We start from the raw sequence: 9549 nt of genomic DNA on the forward strand, positions 1-9549 counted from the left end.
TTGGGTCTACTTAAAAGTTTAATAGAATAAAAATGATAAAAATATTTCTAAAATATATGTTTTTTACAAACACTTAGGAATGATGTATGGTTAAAAAAAGGTCGTATACCCACCCTTCTTTGGGTTACACCGGTGAAATAGTGGGCTTTTATGTCTTTTTTTTAAGATTTTCGGACCACAAGTATTAAATTATTAATAGCATAGCAATGGTTGTAGTTTTATCCTAACCATCAAAATTTTTTTGGAGGATATTTTTGGTGTGTCTACTTAAAAGTTAAATATAATAAATATAGTAAATTTTTTTGAAGAATATATATATATGTGTGTGTGTGTGTGTGTGTGTGTGAGTGTTTCATATAAAGATGGAAGGAAAGAATAGTTCATATGCTGATATTTTATATTTATACTATGTAGATTGTACAAAGAAAGGCATGGTAGCCTTGCTACTTATAAATGTATTTTGTTCCCACTCCAAGAGGACATTTGAGTCATGGAGGTAAAATAACATATATTTTGTTCATAGGTTGTTGAAAGTATTAATAGTTTATAGTCTTGGAAACAGTTCTATATTTTGAGTATCCATTTATTACATAGTATAGAATGCATAGGTACATATATAAAATTTTGAACCCTTTCTTTACGAATATAATTAATAATTATTTAATGATGAAGATAAAAATGTATATTGTAAATGACTCATTGTATATATTTTTTTACTAATTAGCTATCTTGACTTAGAACTAATTACCTTTTCTTGTAAAACTTATCATAGCTAAATTATCAACCAATGTTAAGGAAATCCATCATTAGTTCGTGAGTGTAGGTTGACATCCCCATTATAACTCATTATCTTTTTTTTTTGTAAGCTAAAGTAGGACCTTTGATTTTCTATTTAACCAGGTTGAAATAAGTACAAACATTTGGTGGCCTCAACCTGTCCCGAAGGGAAACTGAGTCTGTTGATCACCTTAAGTTTTTGTAAGCCGACCAGTAGCAAAAAATAATAAGTCTTCCTATCCATGCCAAATAAACGATACTGCCAAAAATGCTAATCTGATTTCCTATCGACATTATACACTATAGACAGAAAAACGAGAGCTTGTTCTCGGCAAATTATCAAGGAAAACCATGAGCACAGCTAGAAGGATTAATCTACCATGTTTTCAGGTGGAGTGCCTTCATCTTTTGTCACTGGAACAAACTTCTCTAGTTGTTGTTGAATCTCCTCCAGCTTGCAGTCCTGCATGAGCAGAGTTATCTGAAGATTCTTCATTTCTCTCCTCAAATTACGAATGCCCTGAGCCATCTCTTCCATTTCCGCTGCCACCTATTCCATTGCCTTTACCAGTAATCTCTTCAACACCCAGTAAACATGTAAGGCCTGCTTGTATAAAGACAGGCGTCCCCTGGTATTACCCAGGTCAGGAATCAGGTTACCCCAGTCTTCCATCTCTGGTTCCAAATCTTCCTGCATTGCATTTGCTTCTAGTTCTTGGATTATCCTGCGGATATCGGCGTCGGTTCCTTCATTATAAGCCTTTTCCGCCTCCTGCACCATATGCCTCATGGTTTTACGTCCTCGTCTCTGGCAAACTAGAGATGGGGGTCTCTGTTCCTGTCTGTCGGTTTGACGACCTCTTCCTTTGCCCCTATGCCCTCTTCCGCGACCTGGGCGAGTTGATTTGTTCCTGGCAGCTACCATGCTTCCCTACCCAACGTCAAAGGATGCCTTCCTTGTAAATTCCTACCTTCCCATCATGTTCATTGCAACCCCAGTTAGATAGGATGTCTGCTGCTTTATTACCATCCCTTCTAACATGGGTAATGATTTTGTAGTCAATGTGTTTCATTATATCTGCCAGGTCCTGAATTAGTCCTGTCATCCTCCAGCTCTTCACTACCTGTTGCCAATCCTTCCCGTTATTCAATTTCCTAAGCATTGTTGGCATTATGATTCAAGTGTTGTCCTTGATGGCAACTCACTCAGAGGTTGGTACAGGTGCTCAGAGACTGGTACAGGTGATGGCAACTTAACTAGTGGACAGATCTCAGTACAGCAGGACAAGAAAGAGATATACGCAGGTTCAGCAAGGAGAATCAGCGTGTACACGCAGGTTGGATTCAGTAAAAGCGCGTACATGTGAAAACGTACCTTTGGTCAGTGGCAGTTAGTCCTTGGAAGTTGTGCCTATGGTTTTGGACCATGGTGTCTCGACGGACGTGTCGATCCCTAGTTTCGAGGTTGATGGTATTGTGTTACTATGGTTTTGGCTCTTGGTATTGAGCAAGGCCTAAGGCTATATAAGGAGAAGATCACTAGGCCAAAGATAGCAAGTGTGAGTGATGAAGATCTGAGAAAGTGTGTGATCCAAGTGCTGGTTATGGGTTGGTGATCTGAACCAAGGTTTCACCCATGTGGAGGATGATGAATGATGGAACGAGATCTCAAGGCTTGGAATGATTATCTTCATATGGTTTGACTCTGGATAGACTAGATCTACTGACGCATGTTTGTTATTATGATCTGGGTATGTTTTGATGTCTGATATAGCTGCAGAGTTTTAAGGTTGAATTTATAGATCTGTACGCGAGTTGGTTTTGGTAAAAGAGCGTATACACGCAGGTTGGGTTCATCCAAGTAGCGTATACAATGTGAAGTATGATATTTGAATATGGAGCTGGATCTGGTTGTTGCTATGATTGTCTGGTTATTGTTGATAGGGTTACAGTGATTCAGAATTGGGTGTTTCAGTGATTAATGATGCAGGTTGTACTACAATGATGATTGTCTTATGGATCCAGTATGAAAATGTATGAAACGTGGTCCCGGGTAGCTCGTAGGCCGGCACCTACGTACTGGTAAACATATCAGCCAGTACAAGAGCCAGGGGGTTGTAGCTCCCTTCCACTAGCAGCTGGAAAACGAGTAAAGAAGCATTCTGTAGGTAGGCACCTACGTACTAGTAAATGGATCGGCTAGTACAAGAGCTAAGAGGGTTGTAGCCCTCTGCAGGTTGTAGCCTGCGTGCTGGTAAAGGACTGCACCAGTACATTGTAAAAGAAGTTCTCATTAAAGAAGAAAGAGACAAATTGCAGCAGGTGGTTTTCACCCACATTGGGTTTCCACCTTATATCATGGTGTTCATGTGTGTGGCTTTTGTGTGATGATCTGTTCTGTTATACTGCACCTGTTTACTGTTAATATGCTTAATAATGTTCTGATGCATTTACTGAAGATAAGATTAACTGAATCATAAGATCTCTGGATATACGCTAGTTGCATTAGACACAGTCGCGTGTACACGCGGGTTCACTTAACTGAAGTCGCGTATATGTTTCTGAGTATGAAATTGAAAAGTTTTATCTGATCTGATAATACTGATTCATCCCCCCTCTCAGTATTATTTCCAACAATTGGTATCAGAGCCGGTCCTTCAGAGAAGCTTGATCGCTTGAAGGAGATTCGTAGAACAATGGGGAAGAAAGCACGTCAGAAGAAGAAGACAGCTCAAAGGAAAAATGACAACCTGCCGTTGAGTGGAAGCAAGTGTTCAGATCCTGAAGCATCTCAGATTGAAGATGGACAAGCAAATGAAGCATCAGATCAAATCATAGATCAACAAGATCTACCTAGCAAAAGGGAGAATGCCCTCAAGGAAGAAATCATCAGATTAGAAGATCAGTTAGAATGTGCCTCCAGAATTCGAGAAATGTTGCTAGCACTGAATAAAGAGCAAGAAAACGAGATCCTCAAACTAAGGCATCAGTTGGATGAAGGAAGGAAAGCTGAAGAGACCTTGGAGAAGCAATGTCTTGAAAAGGAAGAACAACATCAAGTTGAGGTAAATATCCTGAAAGGTAAAATAGAAGAAAAGGATAAGCTTTTACGATTTCAAGATAGTACTAAAGTCTTGGATGATATTCTTCATAGTCAAAGATCTCCTGCTATCAAGACTGGTCTTGGTTTTCGTGGATATGTTGAAGGTGAATCTAGTTCACAAGGTGAGGCAAGAAACTCTAATGAGAAATCTGAAATGCCCAACAAGGAACAACCAAGGAAAGAAATTCCTCAAGGAAGATTCTTTACTCCTAACTATGGACGTGATAGACGATTATTTCCTCCACTGAATAATGTTGAATGTTATGTATGTCATAATCTTGGACATGTTGCAGCCATATGTAGAAGAAGAAGGTTTCAAGACCATCATGCAGAAAGATCATCACATTCGAGGTACTTTAATGGATATTGTTTTTCTTGCAATATGCTTGGCCACAAAGCTGCTGATTGCTACAGGAGGAATATGAAACATGTAAGATGCTATGCATGTAACAAGTTTGGACATAAAGCAAGAGATTGCAGGAACAAAGCTCATGATAAGAAGAAATCATCAACATGCTTGAAGATATGGAAGAAAAAGGAAGTTCAGTCAGAAAAATATGGCACAGCACAGGGTACTCAGCACAGCACAGACATAACAAACTCAGGGGGAGCTGAAGGTGTAAAACTTCAGTGTTCTAATTCTCATACGCAAGTTTCATGAAGGAAAGCCGCGTATATACGCGAGTTACAGGCTGCAAAGTCGCGTATATGGAGAAAGGGCAGCAGAACAGACCCAGGTTCAGTCATGGTTGGCTCAGGCTCAGGGGGAGCAGAACAGACTCAGGAAATGGTTCAGACATGGTTGGCTCACACTCAGGGGGAGCAGATTCTTCAAATAATTCATTGTTGGCATTATGGTTAGAAGTTGTTGATAAAGTCTATGAAGCTAAATGATACATCTTGCTGTTTAGGAATGGTATTGCAGGCTGATGCTTATGGTACAGATCATGATGCTGCTGGTGGCTTTCATAAGTCTTGGTCTAGATATTTCATCACTATGTCATGTATCTCTTTGTGATATCTCTTTTATGATGTCAAGGTCATGTAACGGCCTATGTTGGTTTCCCCACTATGCCTGGGATGAATGATGAAATGATTATGTATTGTCATGAGTAAACTCTTAATGTATCTCCACATGGTTAGGTGGATGAGTCAATATTGGTATATCCCCACTAGGTTGGGTGATGAATGTATGTATTGAGTCTTTGGTGATAGGAAGGTCTTCTATAATGTATAAGTCTTTGTTCTTCTTGAAGAACATCTTTTGCAGATCTTGCCTACAGTCAAGGGGAGCATGAACAGCACAATTCAGCAAGAGCAGGATGGATAGATTGGTACACTTTGGCATACACAAAGGGGGAGCACATTTGGAGATTTCAGCATGTACTCAGGGGGAGTATGGACAGCAGTATGGACAGCAGAAGGTATACCAAAGAAGAGAATATATTGGTCCACCCTTTGCCCTTGATGTCAAAGGGGGAGAGTGACTTGGTGTGGTGGTTGCCATCAAGTCCAAAGGGGGAGATTGTTGGCATTATGATTCAAGTGTTGTCCTTGATGGCAACTCACTCAGAGGTTGGTACAGGTGCTCAGAGACTGGTACAGGTGATGGCAACTTAACTAGTGGACAGATCTCAGTACAGCAGGACAAGAAAGAGATATACGCAGGTTCAGCAAGGAGAATCAGCGTGTACACGCAGGTTGGATTCAGTAAAAGCGCGTACATGTGAAAACGTACCTTTGGTCAGTGGCAGTTAGTCCTTGGAAGTTGTGCCTATGGTTTTGTACCATGGTGTCTCGACGGACGTGTCGATCCCTAGTTTCGAGGTTGATGGTATTGTGTTACTATGGTTTTGGCTCTTGGTATTGAGCAAGGCCTAAGGCTATATAAGGAGAAGATCACTAGGCCAAAGATAGCAAGTGTGAGTGATGAAGATCTGAGAAAGTGTGTGATCCAAGTGCTGGTTATGGGTTGGTGATCTGAACCAAGGTTTCACCCATGTGGAGGATGATGAATGATGGAACGAGATCTCAAGGCTTGGAATGATTATCTTCATATGGTTTGACTCTGGATAGACTAGATCTACTGACGCATGTTTGTTATTATGATCTGGGTATGTTTTGATGTCTGATATAGCTGCAGAGTTTTAAGGTTGAATTTATAGATCTGTACGCGAGTTGGTTTTGGTAAAAGAGCGTATACACGCAGGTTGGGTTCATCCAAGTAGCGTATACAATGTGAAGTATGATATTTGAATATGGAGCTGGATCTGGTTGTTGCTATGATTGTCTGGTTATTGTTGATAGGGTTACAGTGATTCAGAATTGGGTGTTTCAGTGATTAATGATGCAGGTTGTACTACAATGATGATTGTCTTATGGATCCAGTATGAAAATGTATGAAACGTGGTCCCGGGTAGCTCGTAGGCCGGCACCTACGTACTGGTAAACATATCAGCCAGTACAAGAGCCAGGGGGTTGTAGCTCCCTTCCACTAGCAGCTGGAAAACGAGTAAAGAAGCATTCTGTAGGTAGGCACCTACGTACTAGTAAATGGATCGGCTAGTACAAGAGCTAAGAGGGTTGTAGCCCTCTGCAGGTTGTAGCCTGCGTGCTGGTAAAGGACTGCACCAGTACATTGTAAAAGAAGTTCTCATTAAAGAAGAAAGAGACAAATTGCAGCAGGTGGTTTTCACCCACATTGGGTTTCCACCTTATATCATGGTGTTCATGTGTGTGGCTTTTGTGTGATGATCTGTTCTGTTATACTGCACCTGTTTACTGTTAATATGCTTAATAATGTTCTGATGCATTTACTGAAGATAAGATTAACTGAATCATAAGATCTCTGGATATACGCTAGTTGCATTAGACACAGTCGCGTGTACACGCGGGTTCACTTAACTGAAGTCGCGTATATGTTTCTGAGTATGAAATTGAAAAGTTTTATCTGATCTGATAATACTGATTCACCCCCCCTCTCAGTATTATTTCCAACAATTGGTATCAGAGCCGGTCCTTCAGAGAAGCTTGATCGCTTGAAGGAGATTCGTAGAACAATGGGGAAGAAAGCACGTCAGAAGAAGAAGACAGCTCAAAGGAAAAATGACAACCTGCCGTTGAGTGGAAGCAAGTGTTCAGATCCTGAAGCATCTCAGATTGAAGATGGACAAGCAAATGAAGCATCAGATCAAATCATAGATCAACAAGATCTACCTAGCAAAAGGGAGAATGCCCTCAAGGAAGAAATCATCAGATTAGAAGATCAGTTAGAATGTGCCTCCAGAATTCGAGAAATGCTGCTAGCACTGAATAAAGAGCAAGAAAACGAGATCCTCAAACTAAGGCATCAGTTGGATGAAGGAAGGAAAGCTGAAGAGACCTTGGAGAAGCAATGTCTTGAAAAGGAAGAACAACATCAAGTTGAGGTAAATATCCTGAAAGGTAAAATAGAAGAAAAGGATAAGCTTTTACGATTTCAAGATAGTACTAAAGTCTTGGATGATATTCTTCATAGTCAAAGATCTCCTGCTATCAAGACTGGTCTTGGTTTTCGTGGATATGTTGAAGGTGAATCTAGTTCACAAGGTGAGGCAAGAAACTCTAATGAGAAATCTGAAATGCCCAACAAGGAACAACCAAGGAAAGAAATTCCTCAAGGAAGATTCTTTACTCCTAACTATGGACGTGATAGACGATTATTTCCTCCACTGAATAATGTTGAATGTTATGTATGTCATAATCTTGGACATGTTGCAGCCATATGTAGAAGAAGAAGGTTTCAAGACCATCATGCAGAAAGATCATCACATTCGAGGTACTTTAATGGATATTGTTTTTCTTGCAATATGCTTGGCCACAAAGCTGCTGATTGCTACAGGAGGAATATGAAACATGTAAGATGCTATGCATGTAACAAGTTTGGACATAAAGCAAGAGATTGCAGGAACAAAGCTCATGATAAGAAGAAATCATCAACATGCTTGAAGATATGGAAGAAAAAGGAAGTTCAGTCAGAAAAATATGGCACAGCACAGGGTACTCAGCACAGCACAGACATAACAAACTCAGGGGGAGCTGAAGGTGTAAAACTTCAGTGTTCTAATTCTCATACGCAAGTTTCATGAAGGAAAGCCGCGTATATACGCGAGTTACAGGCTGCAAAGTCGCGTATATGGAGAAAGGGCAGCAGAACAGACCCAGGTTCAGTCATGGTTGGCTCAGGCTCAGGGGGAGCAGAACAGACTCAGGAAATGGTTCAGACATGGTTGGCTCACACTCAGGGGGAGCAGATTCTTCAAATAATTCATTGTTGGCATTATGGTTAGAAGTTGTTGATAAAGTCTATGAAGCTAAATGATACATCTTGCTGTTTAGGAATGGTATTGCAGGCTGATGCTTATGGTACAGATCATGATGCTGCTGGTGGCTTTCATAAGTCTTGGTCTAGATATTTCATCACTATGTCATGTATCTCTTTGTGATATCTCTTTTATGATGTCAAGGTCATGTAACGGCCTATGTTGGTTTCCCCACTATGCCTGGGATGAATGATGAAATGATTATGTATTGTCATGAGTAAACTCTTAATGTATCTCCACATGGTTAGGTGGATGAGTCAATATTGGTATATCCCCACTAGGTTGGGTGATGAATGTATGTATTGAGTCTTTGGTGATAGGAAGGTCTTCTATAATGTATAAGTCTTTGTTCTTCTTGAAGAACATCTTTTGCAGATCTTGCCTACAGTCAAGGGGAGCATGAACAGCACAATTCAGCAAGAGCAGGATGGATAGATTGGTACACTTTGGCATACACAAAGGGGGAGCACATTTGGAGATTTCAGCATGTACTCAGGGGGAGTATGGACAGCAGTATGGACAGCAGAAGGTATACCAAAGAAGAGAATATATTGGTCCACCCTTTGCCCTTGATGTCAAAGGGGGAGAGTGACTTGGTGTGGTGGTTGCCATCAAGTCCAAAGGGGGAGATTGTTGGCATTATGATTCAAGTGTTGTCCTTGATGGCAACTCACTCAGAGGTTGGTACAGGTGCTCAGAGACTGGTACAGGTGATGGCAACTTAACTAGTGGACAGATCTCAGTACAGCAGGACAAGAAAGAGATATACGCAGGTTCAGCAAGGAGAATCAGCGTGTACACGCAGGTTGGATTCAGTAAAAGCGCGTACATGTGAAAACGTACCTTTGGTCAGTGGCAGTTAGTCCTTGGAAGTTGTGCCTATGGTTTTGGACCATGGTGTCTCGACGGACGTGTCGATCCCTAGTTTCGAGGTTGATGGTATTGTGTTACTATGGTTTTGGCTCTTGGTATTGAGCAAGGCCTAAGGCTATATAAGGAGAAGATCACTAGGCCAAAGATAGCAAGTGTGAGTGATGAAGATCTGAGAAAGTGTGTGATCCAAGTGCTGGTTATGGGTTGGTGATCTGAACCAAGGTTTCACCCATGTGGAGGATGATGAATGATGGAACGAGATCTCAAGGCTTGGAATGATTATCTTCATATGGTTTGACTCTGGATAGACTAGATCTACTGACGCATGTTTGTTATTATGATCTGGGTATGTTTTGATGTCTGATATAGCTGCAGAGTTTTAAGGTTGAATTTATAGATCTGTACGCGAGTTGGTTTTGGTAAAAGAGCGTATAC

The sequence above is a fragment of the Pinus tabuliformis genome, chromosome X (assembly GCF_031772625.1).
Source record: "Pinus tabuliformis cultivar Carrire ecotype Pingquan chromosome X, CPIR1, whole genome shotgun sequence".
Taxonomy (NCBI): Eukaryota; Viridiplantae; Streptophyta; class Pinopsida; order Pinales; family Pinaceae; genus Pinus; species Pinus tabuliformis.